Source organism: Octodon degus, unplaced genomic scaffold (genome assembly GCF_000260255.1).
Source record: "Octodon degus isolate 3935 unplaced genomic scaffold, OctDeg1.0 scaffold00020, whole genome shotgun sequence".
NCBI lineage: Eukaryota > Metazoa > Chordata > Mammalia > Rodentia > Octodontidae > Octodon > Octodon degus.
Window position 1 is genome coordinate 11,106,026 of NW_004524596.1, and position 20,581 is coordinate 11,126,606.

Sequence of the window (20,581 nt, forward strand, 5' to 3'; positions counted from 1 at the left end):
GAAGAAGAAGAAGAAGAAGAAGAAGAAGAAGAAGAAGAAGAAGAAGAAGAAGAAACTACAAAAAGAGTAAGAAGACTACATGTAACTCCCAAAGACAGGGGAAACAATACTAGTTCTTAGTACACACACATATTCAAGGAAAATCATAGGCCAAAGTTAATTCTATCTGACAGCTCCTCAAAGCCTCACGCACTCACAGGTGGGGCTTTGGGGAGGTGATTGGCTCTTGGAAATAAGGTACTCATTGAGGGTTTACAGCTAGATGTGAAACGGAGAGGGGGAGGGGATGGGTTACAGGGCCGTGGCCCGGAAGGCTGTGTCTAACCCTCTTCCTCCCTTGATGTTTCAGCTTCCCTGGTGCCATGCTGTGAGCAATTTCTCCCCCATTCCCCTCTGCCATGCTGTCCTACCCTGGAGCCAGTCAATTTGAGGCTGAAGCCCCTACAAACTGAAAGGCAAAAATCAATGTCTGCTCCTCTAGATTGTGGCCACCAGGTACTGTGTGTCAGTGATGAGACAGTAGCTAAGACAGAGAGCTTGTTTTAGTATTTTTTCTGTACTGTTTCAGAGTCTGAATTTCTTTTTCAGATGAAAATGTTTTTAAAAGGAGAGAGATACTGACCCAACAGGAGTTTGTGTTTGCTAAAGGGATGGTGGAGGAAAGAGTTCCAACCATTGTCTGGGCTATGCAGGGAGGATCATGGCCACTACAAAGCCTCCAGATGTGACAGGGAGGAAGGTGTAAAGGGAAGCCAATGGGGTAGGACTCAGGCCCTGTCCCCATCACTACCTTTGATCTGCACAAGTATCACAACTTCCTACAACACCTGTGCTCTCCCAGTGCAAAGCCACCCAGTCCTGCAGGGCTACTGGAAGACCCTCATCAGCACCTGCGGGGGAACAAGATAATGGGCATAAACAGGAGAAAATTCCTTAGGTGGCAAGGACTTGTTGGTGTGAATGGAGAGGCCGACACTACTGCCACACACTTTCCTTAAGGTGCCTCATTTCATTATGGGCTTGAAGATAACGCTTTTTTTTTCCATAATTTTATTGATAAACAGCAATGAGACAGTTTCAAATCAAATTGGTAGGACAGTTTCAATAATTAGCACATTGCATACATTTCTCCCAGTGGTTAATTGCTGTACAAGATGCGGACATGATATCCTATCTACAAACACCATTAGAACAAATCACTCTATTGATTAAGAGAATGTAACTATATATCTATCCTAACCACTTTGAATACACAGATACAAAATGGACATTCATCTGTATACCCTTTTTTTTGTTAAGTTCTGTTATTTGAATATTATAGGTGTGTAAACTCAGCAAAATAATCTAAAAGAGTTCAGTAGTCCATAGTAGTATTGGGTCTTCCGCTTCACTGTCAATGTCAGAAATTGTTGAGCTGAGTCCCCTACAAGTCAACATAACAGCATGACTTTACTTCTTATATTTCGTTTTTATACTTTTCTGCTGGATGGTTAAGACCAAGGTAAATCAGGACCTATGCAACAAGAGTTGTAGCTTTTGGGCCTGAAAAGGTCAGTGAAATCCCCTCAGGATTTATCCTGAGATCCTGTACCTCAGGTTGCAGAACCTTTGTCAGTGTCAGCCATGTGGATGAGTCACGGCCATTGCTTGGCCAATGTGCTCTCTGTGAAAGCTTGAATGTTTTCTCTCCATGTGACTCTCCTTAGGCACACTCTATATCACTCATCACTTTCCTCTTTGGCCCCATAATCTCCTTGATCAGAAAATTTGGGATACTACCGAGGTACATGACATTACAGTATAAGTTCTTATATGTCCTGAGTCTTAATTGACCTTGGAAGGCTAGGGCCAAAATGTTGGCTTTCCTTGCAGCCCTCCTTTTCATCTAATTTTGGTCTGCAAACTTAGGTTGTTAACCATCCAGAAGACAAGCTTATTGTTATTACCATACAACCTAGGCTATTAAGCTTAACCTCACTGTCTGAATATCAAACATCTTAGGCATAACATGGAACAGGTATTTTTCATGAAGATAACGCTTTAATATGAGTGTTACAGTCTTCACAGAGATTACTGTTCCCTAGGGAGATTCCTGTTCCCTAGGGAAATCGCTGCGTGGGAGCTGGCAATCCATGAGGGGAAGCAGCAGTGTCTCTTGGGGAGGACAGAGCGAGCATTTACTCCCCTACCTCCTCTCACTAAGTCCCCCAGAATGCTGCTGAACTCTGCCCATTTCCCCCATACCCCGCCAAACCCCTGCCCTCTACCCTTACCCCTAAGAACTTCCTTTTATTCCTGCCAACCCCGCTGGCAGGCCTCACTCTTCCCAGTTGGGTGGCATCAGCGACCCTGCCCAGTCTCGGATGCTGGCCTATCACCAGTTGTGCTAAGGTGTACCCACAGCGCCGTCAGTATCTCGTAGCCTACCCAGGTTAGGGTAAGACGAAAAGGTAAAACAAAAGCCCCACATCAGTGCCTGCCGTGTGCAGCAGATACCAACAGGACCAGGAAACAGGGGCTAACACGGATACACTGTACATCCCGTGCATTGTATGGGCTGTTCATAAGTAATTTCTCATTTAACCTCCCCATAAGCCTACAGAGTATACTCTCTGATCCATTGTAGATGTGTAAAGATGATAGGTGATTTCATGAAGTTAAGAGTTGTTTCTCTCATGGAAAGAAACTAAAAAATACAGACTCCAGTCTCCTGAACATGCAGCTCCTGGCCTCTGCTAGCAACTCTGGGAGCTCAAGGTCATAGAAATTGCAGTATGATGAGGGTGGTAACAGTATATTATGGTTTGTGTCTCCATGTCCCCCAAAATCCTCATGCTGTTAAGGGGGGTGCAGTTATGGGGGATGAGCTTTTCAGAGGTGGCTGAATCTAGACTTTCTGATTGACGCATGGCTCAATGCTAGGATTAAGGGTATGAATGATACACCTGCCTTAGGGCAGGTAGCCTGCATACAAGATCAGGGATAGAAAGAGCCTTGTCCCTTCTCTCTGTCCACTGTTGCTTTTTCAGCTTTCCACAGCAGTAAATTGCCACCCCTCTGCCATGCCACACCATCCTGGAGCCAGCTGATCATGGACTGAAACCTTGAAAAACTATAAGCTAAGCAAACCTTTGCCCCTTAACTTTGAGTGTTAAGTATTTTGTCCCAGCAATCAGAAAAATAACTAAGACACCATAACATCATAATACCAAATACTTACTGAGTACCATCTACTTTATATACATTATGTCCTGTTAATATATATATATAAGAAATGTAGAAATACAGTGGTGACCTCTATTTCAAAGTCAGGAACACTGGGGGGTTACAGAGGTCATGAGATTTGCCCTCCCTACCTGGACCCTTTAAAATGATAAAGATGGGATCTCAGTCCAGATTATCTTACTCCAGAACCAAAATGTGTGACTTCTGGCTTAGGGTTGGATGGTTAGATCGTCAGTGACAGAAAAACTCAGCATCACAAGAGACTTTAACAAGACAGATTTCTTCGTCTGAATTAAAAGAGCGCTGGAAGCAGATGATCCGTGACTGTCTGGCAGTCCCTCCCGCCTCGGATCCAGCTTATCACGCTGCCATGCAGAAGTATGTTCTCATCCTCCTAAACAGCTGTTAGGGTGCTAGCCATCACATCTGCGCTAGGAGGAGAAAGGAAAAGAGAAAGAAAATGCCAGGTGATCAAACACCACCTATTTTTTAAAAAATATTTCCTAAAACTCACCACTTCTAGACATTTAAAAAGTTGATTCTAATGAAGCCTTTGGCCCAAATGTCTTACCTTGGTGAGGTGGCAGGACCAAGAATGAACCCAAGGAAGAAGGCTTAGTGCCCAGAGCAGGAAAAAACAGGTGAGTAGTCTCTGTCCCCTTTTCACAAGGCCTTGCCATGCCCATAAGTGCTGAATGGTAAAAGAAAGAAGTCTCTGGAAGGCACGGGAAACAGAGAGATGATGTCTCTATGCCAAGGGCTCAGCAAACCTTCCCTGCCCTTCCCCAGTGTTGTGGCTTCTGACAAAGGTAGATTGCTTTTGCATTTCATCAAGGTTGATTGACTCCACATCCCATGTTCTTTAAAATTCTCATTCTCTCTCTCTCTCTCTCTCTCTCTCTCTCTCTCTCTCTCTCTCTCTCAAATTCTCTCTCCTCTATCTCTATCTCTATCCCTATCCCTATCTCTATCCCTATCCCTATTCCTATCCCTATCCCTAACCCTATCCCTATCCCTATCCCTAACCCTATCCCTATCCCTATCCCTAACCCTATCCCTATCCCTAACCCTATCCCTATTCCTATCCCTATCCCTAACTCTCCCAGCCCTGCCACCCAGGCTGGGCGCCCCCTGCCTTACAAGAGTTAGTGTTTCCAGTCCCTTGGCAATGGGTAAAAGCCCACAGGGCCTGACACACAGAGGAGATCTCATGATGAGGCACATGCAGGGATGAGGAGACTGCACACAAGGGTCTAATTGCTGATGATATTCCCACTAACTCCTGCCTGGTGACAGCACAACAGGCACAAGGTGATGGAAGCTTTGTCTTCCTTGGCAAAGGGCTTGCTTTTTCCTACCCTCAGATCTCCTGGCAGACACTGAAGAAGGACATTTGGCCCAAGGATATTTGGCCCCTGGGATCATTTGAACTTACTTTCAATACAGACCCTTTCAGGCTCTGTCTCTCTTCCCTTCTGAATGTTACTGTGTATCACAGCCACCAGAGAAACTCACTATGTCTGAGACAACACTGGATAAGACTTTTAGAAGGGAGCAAAAAGAAACTGCTAAGTGAACCAGCTCTTCCTGTGTCATGTACCCAAAGTTTAATTGATTCAAGTGGAATAATTTCAGGAAAATGGAAATGAAAAAATTAGAAATTTCTAATGCTAACATGTATTTAGGGCTGGTGAGATGGTTCAGTGGTCTAAAGCACCTACTTAGAAGAAGCTCAGCAAAGCACAAGGACCACGGTTCAATCCCCAGCACCACATGCCAGCCAGCCCTGCCCCCTGGTGGGCTGAGCCGGCCACACACACACACACACACACACACACACACACACACACACACACATAAATAAATAAAATTTAAAAAAAAAAACATGTATTTAAAAATTGATCATGGGCAGGGGGAAGCAGACATTCTTTTACAGGAAGCAAAACTGATTTCTCTGTGAATCTAATTCATAGTAAATTCATTCCTCAGAAATATACATGCATGTACACACACACACACACACACACTCCAATTCCAATTTTCATTTTTCATTCCATTTCTGGAAACTCATAGGATCCAAAAGCCCGTGCATGGCTCCCCACTACCCCAGCCATGGTGACAAGCAAGAGGCACATTTGTCTCGAATATTGACAGAGTGACAAAACCCACAGCGAGCAAGAAAGGAGGGATTTCCTAGAGACCAGAAGGGAAGGCCCTGGCAACAATCTCTGAGATAGAGCTGGGCTAGAATATGGCACCAGTGATGCCTTTTAACTTTGCCAAGTGCTCAGAATTGAAATTGATAAACTCATTCAATGTTTCTTCTTTGAAAATTCTCTTTTAAAATTAAACATTTTAATGTAATTAAACTGAAGGTGCCACCAGATTATTTTGCCTTGCTTTAGACCTTGACAGCAAGGGCATTTCTGTGGCCTTAGAGTGGGGCTATGAAAGAGCAAGGAAGAAAAACTAGAAGCACGAGGCTGAGCACTGAGTGACAAAACCTCAGAACAAAAGGGCCCAAATCTCGCTCTTCCTGGGCTCACAGATCCTGGAGTAGAGTAATGAGGGAAGGCTTTCACACCAGCCAGACATGTATCTGGATGGCTCTCTGTGACTACATAACTACTGCCCAGAGAGCTGGGACAGGACACTGCATCTAAACCGCATGGTCAGTGCTGGTACTATTTGTAGATACCAAATAAACAAGGGTTCCTGCTGTCTCAGCCCCCAGCATGATATGGAGTCAGAATACTCACCCTTGGGGGCCTCAAGGGTAAACCATGAGATCTCACCCTGCAGACCTGAGTGGAAATCTCTGACTGGATCTAAAGACGCAGAAGCAAGTGTGGTGGTTGATACATTGTGTCAATTTGGCTGGATGACTGCGCCGGTGCTGGTCTGGCTGGTGGGGGTCCCGTCCTGGGGCACAATTGGTTCTGCCCCCAGAGTGACTCAGTACAAAGAGACCATATAAAGGGGCTGAGGAAGCAGTCAATGTCCCATTTGGTCGGAGGAACTTCAGTCTTCGCATTCCATTCGGCGTGGACTTCATCGCCTGGCTTGCAGCGCAGACTCTTCAGCCTTTGCCCTGGATCTTTCACCTTCCATCACTTTTTTTTTTTTTAAACATTTATTTATTTATTTATTTATTTATTGTGTGTGTGTGTGTGTGGCCAGCTCAGCCCACCAGGGGGCGGGGCTGGCTGGCATGTGGTGCTGGGGGATTGAACCGCAGTCCCTGTGCTTCGCAAAGCTTGTTCCAAGGAGGTGCTTTAGACCACTGAGCCATCTCACCAGCCCCGCGTCACAGACTCTTCAGCGCCCTTCGCAGACTCTTCAGTCTTCCATCGCAGACCCATTAGCTGATGAATAGAGACTGGCACGGAGCACTGCAGTGAGCTTCAGACTTGGGACTGAATTCTTCAGTCTGGGGTGTGCAGACGCCCTCTGCATGCTCCCTCATCTGACTCTGTGGCTGACTGTTGTAAGTCATCTTGTAATTCCTTATACATTGTATGTCTTGTGTTACTATCTGTTCCTTATATTATATCTGTTCCTCTAAATAAAACCCTGACCAATACAAAGTGGCACAGCGGGGCCAGGGAGATGGCTCAGTGGAATAAGCGCTTCCCTGGCAAGTGCAGGGGCCTGAGTTCAATCCCCGGTTCCACAAAAAAAAAAAAAGTGGCACAGCTGAGCACCATTCTCTAAGGACATATTTAAGGCTGAAGTGGAGCCCATGCTTTTCCAGAAAGCACAAAAGAAAACTTTTCAAGCAATAGTGAAAGGTGGAACAGAGAGCGCCACAGATAAGGTGCGATGCTTCCAGAATGGGCATGGAGGGAGGAGTACGCTGCTAGTGATATTTGGACCAAAAAAAAAAAAGCAAAAGAGCAATTTCTGCTTCCCTTCTCCACTGTCAGGCACCAAGCTGAGTCCTCTGGGGGTCTCAGACACCGTTCCCATCCGCCTTTCCCTAAGGCTGGCCTCACCAAGCAGAAGCAGCCCCCATAGGCCAGCAAGGACAGCGACTACCACCCAAAGTGAAACAGAGCAGCCCAGACTTTCCCCATATGAGATTGTTTCCAGAAAGGAAATCTGCCAAGAGGGAAGAGCTACTGAGAGCAGCGAGGGAAGACGGCATGTTGGGCCCGTGTGAGGAAAGCTGACTTCAGGCATTGCCCCACCCAAGGAGAGCAGAGGAAGCACATGCTTGAGGAAGGGGTGTCTTCCTTTGCAACCCCCACCCCCAGGCACTTATCTGGGGAGAGCATGTCTGTGTCTCCTGCACCCCGGAGGTGCTGCGCTGGTCCTTGCTGCTCTCCCAGTGAGTACCCATATGAAGACCAGCCTGTCCCTAGCGCACGGCACCTCGTTGGGCATTGTCTGCACCCATCAGATTAGCTCAAGCGAAATGTGAGCAAGAGCCCAGAGCCTGGATCTCCGAGCCCTTTCCCGCCCTCCCCCTACCTCCTCTCAGGCTTGCCCCTCCTTGGCAGAGCTCAGGCAGACTTATTTCTCCCCAAGTTTGTCACAGACCAATTTTCTAAACTGCATGAAAACAGAAAACAAACAGAAAACTAAATCCACTAAAGCCTGCGCCTCAAGAGCAACTTGGCAGACCCGAGCAACGTGCTAACAATTTCATGCTGTTTTAAGACTTTCTAACTAAGCAACATGTACCAACAACCAGATGTGCCGTGATACCCGGAAAGAAAAGGACACTGACTTCTAGGGACAGATCCCTAAAGCAGGAAAACACTTGCCCAGGAATGGAGCTTCCAAGCAGGCTGGGCCTCGGGGCAAGGGAGGCCCTCTGTTGGCCTCAACATGGCAAGCTCAGGCCCTCGACCCTCATCCAGGGACAGGCTTTGCCCATTGCCCTCTTTGTGCCAGGCACACAGAAAAGCTTGCCAGTACTCGTAGTCTGGCAGGACAAAGACAGGGAAGTGCTTACGATCATGGAACAGTGTTATGCTCTGAAAAGGAGGCCAGAAGCCTAGAAGGGCCCAACTCAAGGAGCTTCTCAGAGAAGATGTGATTCCATGTATGTCCACATATACAAGAGATGATCAGAAGATACAGTGTGAGGACCAGGAATATAGCTCAGCAGCACAAGCACCTGCCTGGCAAGTACAAGGTCCCAAGTTTGATTCCCAGTACCACAATAAATAAATAAATAAATAAATAAATAAATAAATAAATAAATAAATGTTTGTGCTGGGGAGATAGCTCAGTGGCTTAAGTGCCTGCCTGGCAAGTACAAGGTCCTGAATTCAATAGCCAGTACGAAAGAAAAAAAAAAAAAAAGATACAGTGTGTGTTTAAATTTCTTTTAAATTACAAGTTAAGGGGCTAGAGAGATAGCTTGGTGGTCTAAGAACCTGTGGGGCAAGTTCAAAGACCCAGGTTCAATCCCTGGTATCACATGCCGTGCCAGCCACCACAACTGGGTGTGGTGGCACATGCCTGTAATGTCATCATTGGGGAGGCTGGGACAGGAGATCATTAAGAGTCCAAGCTGCATATTAAGACCCTGTACCAAATAAATAAATTTATAAAAGATTTTCATAACTTACAAGCTAAGTGTGGTGGTGCACCCCTATAATCCCAGCACTGGGGAGGCCGAGGCAGGAGGATTGCTTCAAGTCTGAGGCCAGCTTGGGCTACATAGTAAGTTCAAGTGCGGTCTGAACTACAAAGTAAAATTATGTCTCAAAAAGAAAATACAGCAAAAGACAACCTACCTTTGATCCTCCTCCAAAGATGGTCCTTTACCTTGAACACAGTGCATCATGCCTGCGCTTTCTGAAGCAGTTCTGGAAGCCCCTTTCCTGAATGTCTTCTCAAGCGAGGAGGGATCAAAGCTACAGTGAGCACTGTGCCAAGTGGCGTCCAGTGGAAAGACAGCTCAGAACGACATTATGGCGAGTCCTCACCAGCCTCAGTCACCAGACCTGATGACATGGAACTTCCAGATCGTTTCCAAGGCCAAAGTGACCATGAAATGTAAACATTTTGAGTCCATTCAGGACATGAAAGCAACCATGAGAGAATGGCCAGAGGCACTCAGCAGAGGACTTTCAGAACTGCTTTAGAAAGTGGCAAGAATGGGCTGGGGAGATGGCTCAATGGAATAAGTGCTTGCCTGGCAAGTGCAGGGGCCTGAGTTCAATCCCCAGTTCCACAAAAAAAAAAAAAAAAAAAGGATGAAAGTGGCAGGAATGACGGAATAAGTATACTCAAAGTGGGGGCGGTCCACTCTGGGGAAGGTAAACGGTCCATGTGTCTCTTACTATAATGATTCTTTAAAATCTCAACATTCACTATATTTTTCAATCACTGTATACCCAGAGCATTTACTATAATGCTAGGAGCGCTGAAGGCGAAAGGTCAGGGTCCTGACTCGTAGGGAAGGTGGAGTCACAGAGCAGGGAGTGAAGGCATGTTGGCTGTACCTGCAGCAGGTGAGCCTGGAGTGTTACCCAGCACCCATCGCATGCAGGGTGCTCAAGCTCGACTCAGTGGGGACACCATCCCCCAAGAGCCGCTGGCCCACCTCTGGGGTATGAGGCTGTGCCTCGCTACCGGGCCCTACTTGCCAGGGAGATGAGATCACCTCCTGGTCTCCCTCACCGAGGCCTGACCTGCCCTTGGGCAGCAAAAGCCGGGGCCAGGGCTCTGAGCTGCGCCACGGGGCCACCACTGTGCAGTGACCCAGGACGGAGGACCATAGGCCATGCGAGCTTATACTTACATTCCATCTACCAGTCTTAACACCTGCTTGGAGTATTCCTACTTTTGTTGTAACTATTACAGGCGTACTACATTTAGAGTTTAAACTTGTTAATTTGATAAATGTAAATGTGTCAGTTACAAGATGATCTTTGTAACTTTCTCTGCTGACAATCCTCTTCTCTCCTCCTCCTTCTCCTCTTCCTCCTCCTCTTTCTCATCCTCTTCCTTTTCCTTCTCCTCCTCCTCGCCCTCTTTCTCCTCCTCTTTTGCCACATCTTCCTTTTTAATATACTGGGAAGCGTTTTTTAAAAGGGGCTAGGAATTGGCCTGCGCCTCCCCTGGCCCGAGAGGTCACCTCAGGTCAGCAGGCCTGCTACCCGGGCAGTCTCGGCTCCCTGGTTAAAGTCCATTAGCTCCGGCTGACTGCTGTCCTAAAGGCAGTGGCCTTCTTTACGAGGGCTATGTTTGTCACCTGCTAACTTGTTTATTGGACCAGTACTGGGCTGGGGAGGGAGAGTGGGCGTGAAGGTCACAAGTAGGCGGGAATTGCACACCTCGCCTGAGCCTCTCCTTGGTCATTATTTTCCCAAAATGACCTGGGGGGAGGGGGGGCCTGGGGGTAAAAGCCTTCCTTGAGCTAACACATCACAAGCCAGCACAAAAGAACTGCAAACAGTCCCCTAATTAATGGGTTTGCTTAGAGTTGTTTCCCTGTTTAGGGACTTCATCCCAATAATTGCAGGCTCCATAATCATTAATCAGTCACCACTACCTTTCTGGGGTGCCGACCACAAGCCCGGCCCTGTGCCAGCAAGCAGGAGACAGAAGAGCAGAGAGAGCAGGAGCCAAGAGGTGTCACCCAGCTCCACTTGGTAGGTGACACCAGTACAGGAGCTCACAGATGCTTGGGGTGACCCCGAGAAAGTCATGAGCCCCTTCATACAGACAGGGAAACTGAGTCTTGGCAAAGTTAACTAGCTCACGGTTATGGGCTTATAAATGAGATGTGGCATTTGGTCTGGGCTCTGGACCCCAAGAGGTGACGGACAGAAGGTTCAGAACCGGTGCCAACGCAGCACAGCTCAGCACTGGCTGCACAGGGCTGGCTGCACAGCCCCCTAAAAGAGGACGGCACACACAGTGGACGCAGAAGGGCGGAGAGCACTGCACATGTTTAATAAATTGTACTCGGGCACTTTCTCCCATCACAAATCCACAACTAGAAGCGGCTGTGGAATTTGCGCCTCACTTGGGGCCAATAAACATTTACTTAAATGTCCAAAGAGGACATGTGGACCCACACGCACACATGCACACGCACGCACACATAAATGCACACACAGGCAGGCTCACCTCAGCAGTTCCAAATAGTGCCTGGAAAGGGCACAACAAAAGAGAACTCAGCAGGCAATGAGGTGTTGGCACCGGGCACCACAAGGATTAGGGCACCGGCCAAACTGAGAGGAGACTTGGAGCCAGCGCGTCCTGTGACCACCCTGGACCCGGAAGGTTGGCAGCTCTGAGGAATGTCTCATCCAAGTGCCCAAATTAGACCTTGTCCCAGAACATGAAAAATGCCAGAGGAGAAGAGATGGGCCAGGAAATGATGACAAGCAGGGCCGGCTGAGAGCGAGGAACCTTCTTTCCCAGCCATCCCAGCCCTTCCTCCTCAGAGCTGGCCAGCCTCAGCCCCTGACAGACACTGGCCAGGTGCTCAGAGCCCAGCCCCATGGGAAGAAATGCACACCTGGGCCCCATACAGAGTCACCCAGGAGTGCTTTCTGGACCCTGGCCACACCAGTGTCTCCACCAGGCAAAGACTCAGGAGCTCAGGACAAGACTGGACATGGACAGAGGTGGGAAGAAAGGAGACCTGGCCGGCAAGGCCCACACCATCCCACTCCTGAGGGACAATCGCACCTCAGCGTCAGCCTGGGAGAATCCATGAGGCAAGCTGGTCTTCACTGGAGGTCAGATAACAGTTGAGCCTGACCCCCAAGGCTCCCAAGCCTGTCCTCCATAGCTCCCAGGACCTAAGACATGGTCTGCGACAGCACACAGCAAGCCTGACTTCACCACAGGCTGCGCTTCCAGACTGGATTCCAAAGTGGGCCGTAGGCCTGGGGATGAGACCTACTCTTCCTCCAGTGGCCAAGCCTCATGAGCCTGGCCCTGGGGAAGAGGCTTGGAGCTTGTGACCCAATCCTTGCCAAAATACTGTAAGCCAAAGTCCAAGTAGCCAGCAAGGTCCAGGCCCAGCTCCACCAGCCGATCAGCATAGTTCCTCAGCTGTCTCAACACAAACTGAACAAGACTGTGAAACTCGGGGGAACTGCAAGCGAGAGCTCAGGAAGCCACGCTGTTCACCCCTCCCCTCCCCTCCCCTGGCGTCTCTCCCAACCTTCCACAGCACCTCTAGCTATTTTCTGCCCTCCACTAAGTGGACAGGGAGGCAAAAGGCCCATCTATCATTTTAATTAGCCACAAGATATTGATGTTTCTGTTCAGAGTCTTCCTCGGGCCACATCTAAGGTTCCTAGGGGACACAGCACTCCACACTGCCGCCCATCAGGAAAGGGAGAAGAGAGGACCTGAGGCAGAGACAGAGATGAAAGAGCCTGGCTTTCTCGGGCCTTGAATCCCAGAAGAAACACAAAACCAAGTCTGCAACTTTCATTTAAACTGCAGTGATTTATTACTCTGGGAAGATGGTGGTGCCTTGAGGGAAAGCCAGAGATTTCCAATAAGAGACAGCAGACGGGAGAGTCCTCCTCCAGGAGTCCCAGCTCTCCCAGGCCTCCTCAGTGTCTGCAGAGTCTGAGTGTCCGAGGAGCACTCACCCGCAGTACCCAGAGGAAAGGAGGCAGGGCCCCCTCAGAGCTGGCCAGCCTGCGCGCCAGCCCAGCGCACCCTCGCAGGCCTCTTGTGGGGCCCCTGGGCAGGCAGAGAACAGGCAGCGCCAGCTGAGCTCCGTTTCGAGCAGCTGGAGGGAAGAGTCAAGGTGCCTTGTTGATGTGTCTTGCTGCACATCCCCAGCCATGTACCAGAGGAGGCTGGATAGGCTGGACGGACACACAGACAGGCCGCTCTGAGCCTGCACCCCCCTTGCCTCCTGGCAGCTCCCTCCCCACTCTCAGCCTCCCTTCTCCGCTCCAGCACGCCCCCTCCCCAGGCTGAAGCCAGCAGGGGATGTGCTACCCTGAGCCAAACAGACTGGGAAGCTGTGCTCAGAACAGGCTTCCACGGAGCAGCCTGTGCCAAGAGCCAGACACCCCGGCCTCGGAGCTGAGCGGCCACTCCAGGAGAGGCTGAGCGGCCAGCCAGTGAGCTAGGCGTCCCTTCCCACCTCCACTTCTACACCATCCAAGTCCCCAGAGCTCGCCTCCAGCCCAGCAAGCTCCCTGGGAACACACAGCCTGCACTGGAGAAGCAGGCCCTTCCGAGGGCCTCCCCGAAACCACCTCAACACCAAGGGCTTCCAGAGAGCCAGGAAGCGGGGAAGCTCAAGGGCGCGATCCACACACGGAGTCATCCGTGCATACTGGCAGCCATGCTGGAGCAAGCCCTCGGAGCCCAGGACGGTGGGCCTCCTGGTGACCAGAGTCCAGCAAATACCCATGGACATTGCCTCAGACGAGAAGAGCAAAAGCCTAGTGCAAAACCAGATTTCCCAATAATGAGACTGAGGGCTTTCTAGAAAAGGGGGTTGCCAAATAAAATAGAGGGCGTATGGTTAAAATTGAATTGCAGGCAAGCAATAAATAACTTTCTAGTATAAGTATATCCCAAATACTGTGTGGGCTATACTTAGGCTAAAAATTATTCAACATGGACCTAAAACTCAAATTTTACTTGGTGGGTGCTTTGTGTTTTTGTTACATTCAGCAACCCTACCTTCGGACTACTTGGCTATGTCGGAAATGGTGAGGATATTGCAGGATAAAAAGAAAAAAGGGGGGCTGGTGAGATGGCTCAGTGGTCTAAAGCACCTACTTAGAACAAGCTTAGCAAAGCACAGGGACTGCAGTTCAATCCCCCAGCACCACATGCCAGCCAGCCCCGCCCCCTGGTGGGCTGAGCTGGCCACACACACACACACAAATAAATAAATTAAAAAAAAGAAAAAAGGGGCCAGGGAGATAGCTCAGTAGAATAAGCACTTCCCTGGCAAGCACAAGGGCCTGAGTTCAATCCCCTGTTCTGCAAAAAAAGAAAGAAAGTACAGTCAGCTCACCTTCTTAACCCTGGGTCTTCCTCATCCCAGCGCTGGCTCACCCAAGCTCTCCCCCTTGGCCTTTCTGGCCTACCTGGCCCTTTAGCTGCTCTGACATGCCGTGGATGGCCTAGGTGGGAACCAGTGATTTTGTCCTTTAAGTCAGCTGTGGTGATACTAAATTTTTCAAAATAAACTTTATTAGAAACCCAACGGAACATACAAACATTCGAACCCATATGAGAAACCAAATCACAGTAGTTTTCACATGGAAGGAGAGGAACCAGGCGGAGGCTGCCACCTGGCTGCGCCTTTCTTTCACCTGTTTGCCTTTGGACCCACTGACTTGTTTAAGGCTTGTCGGCTGCATTTTCTTTCAGTGTTGCTGGACCGGCTTCCTGGAACAGGAGTTCCAGCTGCCTGCACACGTGATTCATCCAGAAAGCTTTTTGCTGCCTTTCCTAGACCAATGAAATCAAAATTTCTAAGTGGGGCTCCGTTATCAAGGCATTTAAAAGCTCCCAGGTTGATTCTAATTTGTAGCGAGGGCTGAGAATCTATGCACACTGGAATCATCTAAAAACCGATTTTAAAAACCTACTGGTGTTTGTGTCCCACCCTTGGAAAGTCTGATTAATTGGTACGAGGTGTGGTCTGGGCAGTGGGAGTTCTTAAAGCTCTCCAGGTGATTTTCTAGTGTATAGCAAAATGTGAAAAGCGCAGCTTCTCATACTGTAATATGCTTCAAATTTCCCAGAGATCTTGCTACACATTGACTCAGGGGTTCTTGCTGGGTGATACGGTGCTGCTGGCCTTCAGACTACACTGATTAATGAGGGCCTAGGTCAGTGGGTCTGAGGCTTGGGTGCCCACTGGAATTATGTGGGGGCTCTTAAAACCTACCTCAGCCTGGGTGTCCCCCATCCCAGAGATTCCAATGCAGTTGGTCAGAGGTGGGGCCAAGACCTCAGGACTATAAAAGCTCCCCACATGACTTTAATATGCAGCCCGAGTTGAGAACCTTCATTGTACAGCAACACCTAGGTGTCCTTTTACAAGTGGCCCTGTGACCCCCTGGTGGGGAATACCAATCTCCACAAGCTGTTCTGCCTCACCTCTGTTCCCTGCCCCAGCAGGCAGAAGATACTCTCCCCCTGACTCAAAAGGCCATGCCCTCTAGTAAAAATTCCCTTTCTCCCACATTGAGCTAAACACAGCCTCTAATTTCCAGCTCAGCTGCTGAAAAAGAAGAAGAAAACTGCTTGCCACACACCCTGAGACCATGGCTGGTTAGAACCCGCCCACCCTGCCTTGTGATTACCGACTGCTCCCCTTCTGGAAGTGGCCTGCTCCAAGGCCTCTGCCGAGGTGCCGTGAGCTGCAGAAAAGCAAAGGTCACCAACAATCACGCTCAGGAGCTGGGGAGATTATTCAGTAGAACTCAGGCAAGTGCAAAGGCCTGAGTTCAATCCCCGGTTCCGCCAAAAAAAAAAAAAAAAAAAAAAAAAAGTAATCATTATGGCCGGGGAGATGGCTCAGTAGGATAAGCGCTTGACCAGCAAACTCAAGGATCTGAGTTCAATCCCTGGTTCCGCAAAAAAAAAAAAAAAAAAAAAATTACGCTCAGAACAAAGAAATTCTGCTTGGCAAGACACCAGCCATCAAAGGTGCCCAGCTATTTTCACTGCTTAATCCTGTCGTTCCTACATTCCTTTTTCTTCTCCTACTTCATCCCTTTGAAATGGAGTTGTGGTGATACAGGGGACAGATGTGGCCTGCAGAAAACCAAAGGGAGGACATGGAATTAACAAAATAGTTATTCACTTGTTGGTGTAATTCCCATGAAATTATTGGTGATTTTTTTTTCCCTAAAGGGTGACTGTAAATACCATTTGGAGTACATCTTTGCCAATAGCTGTTGTCTTCTGACAGAACCTGTAGGTCTTTTGTTGCTGGTAGACGTGTGAGTGCACATCTTGGGCATACAGAGTTTGTGTAAAATATGAACTCTAATGTGTAGAATTCGCAGGTCGCTGAAGTGTCACAGTCTACTGAAATGGGTCTGGAATCAATAAGGTACACATCAAACTCAATTCTATTTAATTTTCATTGCTACCTAGAGGAAAGCCTCACATGGCCCTGTATGCATGAAATTAAACATGAAAGCCTGTCTAAAGTGTAGAAGCAATGCTTAAAATAACCTGTAAATAGCGTAAAACATGGCAGACCAACCCATTGTAGTATTATCCTTCCTCTTCTTTGCCTCAGCAGAGGTGACAGCCCCCCATAAGAAAACCAGAAGAAACACAAGCATAGGGCAGATCTGAAGGAGAATTAGTGGGGCTTCCCTCTTCGCATACTCTGGAGTTTCTTCCAAGTGGAAAATTATACTATGTCTTTCAATGAAGAGCAGAGAGTGGAGGTGACTAAAACGAGGCCCTCCAATTTTGGCCCCCACCCTGGCCGCCCCCACCAGGCCGCAGCTCAGATCCTTGGCCAGTGACCTAATGGAAGGCTCGGGTCCCACAGCTGACTCTGCAGGGAGGGAACAGAGGCCCACACTGCACACTTCCAGCTGACACTGACCTTTCAGTCAGGGAAACATTCCCCAGGCCGACGCTAATCAGGGGCACATCTGGTGTTTGGACTGGGTCCAGATGGGGGCTTGTGTTAGTCAAGTCAGCAGATAACCCGCTGGGGAGGCAGGGGTGGGAACAGCGCACCTCCTCAGCCAGCAGTCCCCTTCTTTGGCTTTGTGTGTGAGATACGGTCATGCTGTGGCTGCAGAATCCCACAGAACAGAGACCACCTGATCCTGCCCCCCACAGCCTACCAACAAGAGACAGGACGGGATTGGCCTGGAGAGCCACATCGACTTCCTCCATGTCTCTACACCCGCTCATGGACAGCATGAGCTCCCCATCATGTGCAAGCTGAGGTGCTGAAAGGCACCAGGCTGCTCCTCCTCCCTGGACTTCCTGCGCTTTGCAAGGCATTCAAGACAATGGCGAGCCATCCATTCCTCACTCCCATCTCCCCACCCCAGTTCTTGTACTGCAGTTTCCTTTTTGGATTTGAAAGAAGGAGCCACCCTTCCCGACTAGATCATAGACTTTTATCAGAACACACTTGATACCAAACCTCTCATCTCCAGAATCATGGAGTGAAATTTGGAACAAGATCTCATATTAATGAAGATCCAGCCATACAGGTCAGGAATGAGAAAGGACCTTGACCTGATTTCAGCCTCTGCCTTTGCAAAGTTTTGTACATGATGCAATTATAAACAGCACTGCTGGAAAGCCAGTCATGCCAACCAAAGCCCGACGAAAGCCATCAAGGCCCCATCCACACAGAAGGCTATCTCCAGCCATCAGAAGGAAGCCCTTTCTCCCACCCCCGGATCCCTTGCCTCATTGTGGGTGCCCCAGCCTACCCCAGCGGTCTTCTCCTGTGCAAACCTCCAGGCACAGATGATGGGCATCAAGAACCACATCATGTGCTTGAATCACAAAGTGCTTAATGAGATTTTTCAGTATAAATAATTTCTAACTGCGAGAAGATTCATTCTTCTCCTCTTTGTTGCTTACAAATCCATAAAGACGCAGTGACGTAACCCAGGAAATGCAAGACACTGGCCAATGGTCAGTTTCCAAAGACCAATCTAAGCTCTTTGTGATCTAATAATCAGTGTGCTAAGTTTTCCAGGCTCTTCCCCTCCTCCACATCAGCCTCCACACAAAGGGCCTCTTCCCTCCACCCCTAGTCAGTTCTGTCCTTCTAGAATAATCAGGGACAATGCCTTCACTCCAATTCTCTTACACGAGGATCACAATCCCACGGACCTCTCACTTCCCGTGTCCTATCTGATAAATGAGCTTTATCCAGCAGGGGGACAGAGGCAGCCAGCAGTAACTGAGCCCCAGGAGCACCCCTCTGCCCACCCCCACCAGGAGAAAGCCAATGGGTTCCAACATCCTCAAGAAGCCTTGCTGACACTCCGCAAGTTCTCCAGGCTCTGAGAAGCAGCTTGCAGCAGACCCTTTCATTCTCTCCAAGCCAGCTGAGGTCTCTGTTGGTGCCAGCCCTGGGTTTTTTTCCCCCACCAATGATTTGGTACAAAGCCAGTTCATGTTCTGTGCCAGAGCAGTAATTCGCAACACTCATCAAAATCAGCCACCATCCACTGACTCAGCACTCTTCCATCCTAGGCCAGCCAGCCTCCCTGACACCCTGACATCCCAGCTGCTAGCTTCACTGTTTACACCCCATGAGCAATTTGGGTTTACAAAGCCCAGTTCCCTACGGATAAAGTACATAGATGACTCATAACCTCTGAAAAGACTTCCTATCCCAGGCCTTGATGTCCAAGTCAGAGAACTCCTCTCTTGGGGCTCAGAAAAGACAAAATTGGGGGTGGGGTCTGATTACTATGGCAACCACTCTACCAGTTTCCAAACTAAAGGGATGACACTACTTCACCAGTGCGTCCTGTGGAGGCTGAGGAAGCTTCTAGGCTGGAGCAGCTGTGGACACAGCCTAGTGTCACTGTAAGCCTCAGGCCACACCACCCTCTCTCCAGTGCCTGGGTCACCCTTCTTCCCAGGGAGAGCTGACCCACCACAGACACCCCATGAGGCCTCTCCAACAGTTTCTTCAGTCCAGCTCCAGGGTCAAATGAAACGCTCACTCTGTGTGTGTGTAGACAGAAAGGGTTTTGACTACATCCCATGTTTGAGGGAGAGAGTGGAATTCCGTTTCAGGGGTGGATGAGTAGATGACAGATAACAACTTGTGTGAATGTGTTACATTTCTCTCCACGGCCTCCTCGGGAAGGTTCACGAGGAGGTCATCAAGGATAAGGAGCCAGACCTCCCAGCCGGACAGCTCCTCAGCCCCATGGGACTCTCCACAGAGATAAGCTGGCAGGCTCAGAGGCCGGCTGTCTAGAGGAGAACAGGACCAAGGTGCTGAGAGACAGAGCCAAGTTCTCAAGACAGAATATCTAGGAAGCAATAGGGGCCGGGGAGATGGCTCAGTGGAATAAGCGCTTCCCTGGCAAGCGCAAGGGCCTGAGTTCAATCCCCGGTTCCACCAAAAATAAATAAATAAATAAATAAGAATATCTAGGAGGCAAGTATGAAGTATGAGGTCAATACAACTCCTGGCCAGAGAGGGAAGAAAGGGACAGTGCCATCAGGTAAGATGGAAGTGCCAAAGTCCGTGGCTTCAGCCATCAAAGGCTCTCCAATCTATTAAAAAATGACAATACACTTTAAGGGCACACTGTGCCAAGAGAATTTCTATTATGAAAAGAGAAAACAGCATATGCCCATTTTATGGATGAGAAGACTGAGGCTTTGAGAGGGTAGCTAAAGACACATAGCTAGCAAATGAAGAGGCTGGGATCCGACCTAAGGTCTGTATAACCAATGTGCACACTCCTGACCACTCTTGGAGCAAGTAGCCCTAGAAATGGTGACCATGTCCACCAGACAGTTAGACACTAGTAATGGAGGAGGAGTGGTACTAGGACTGGTACATGTTGGAAGAGGTTCCAAACTTCTAGAAGAGGGGCCAGCCTGGTAGCTCAGTGGACTACAGCACCTGCTTAGGCAGAGCACAGTGACCAGGGTTCGATCCCCAGACCTGCCGGTGCCAGCCCTGCCCCCACGGTGTGCTGAGATGGCGATTGAGACTGGGTGTGGTGGCACACACCTGTAATCCCAGCACTTGGGAGGCTGTAAACAGGAGGATTACTACAAGTCTGATCTACATAGTGAAACCCTGTAGGCCCTGTACTAAATATATTTAAAAAATTAAAAATATACTTCCAGAAGACTTCATTCTAACCCTCGAATTAGTCGCTCACCATGCAGCCCCATTTTCAGGAAAAGCATATCACAGCATTCATCAAGAGCCTTGGAGCCCGTGTGGGAACTAGAATATCAGCACTCAGGGAGGCTGAGGCAGGAGAGTCTACCTGGGCAACCTCAAGTCTACCTGGGCAACTTAGCAAGACTATCTCAAAATAAAATAAGGAGTTGGGGATGCCACTCGATGTATAAGCACTGGGTTCAATTCGCAGTACTACAAAAGAAATTTTTTTTAAAAATTTTTTTTTATTTATTTGTGTGTGTGTGTGTGTGTATGTGTGTGTGTGTGGCCAGCTCAGCCCCAGCGCAGCCCACCACGGTGGGGTGCTGGGGGATTGAACCGCGGTCCCTGTGCTTTGCTAAGCTTGTTCTAAGTAGGTGCTTTAGACCACTGAGCCATCTCTCCAGCCCCAAGAATTTTTTTTTTTTTTTAAAGAATTTAAAAATTTTTATTTATTTTTTGGAACCACGAATTGAACTCCGCATCTCATGCTTGCCAGGCAGGGATCAGCCTCTTTTTCTTCTC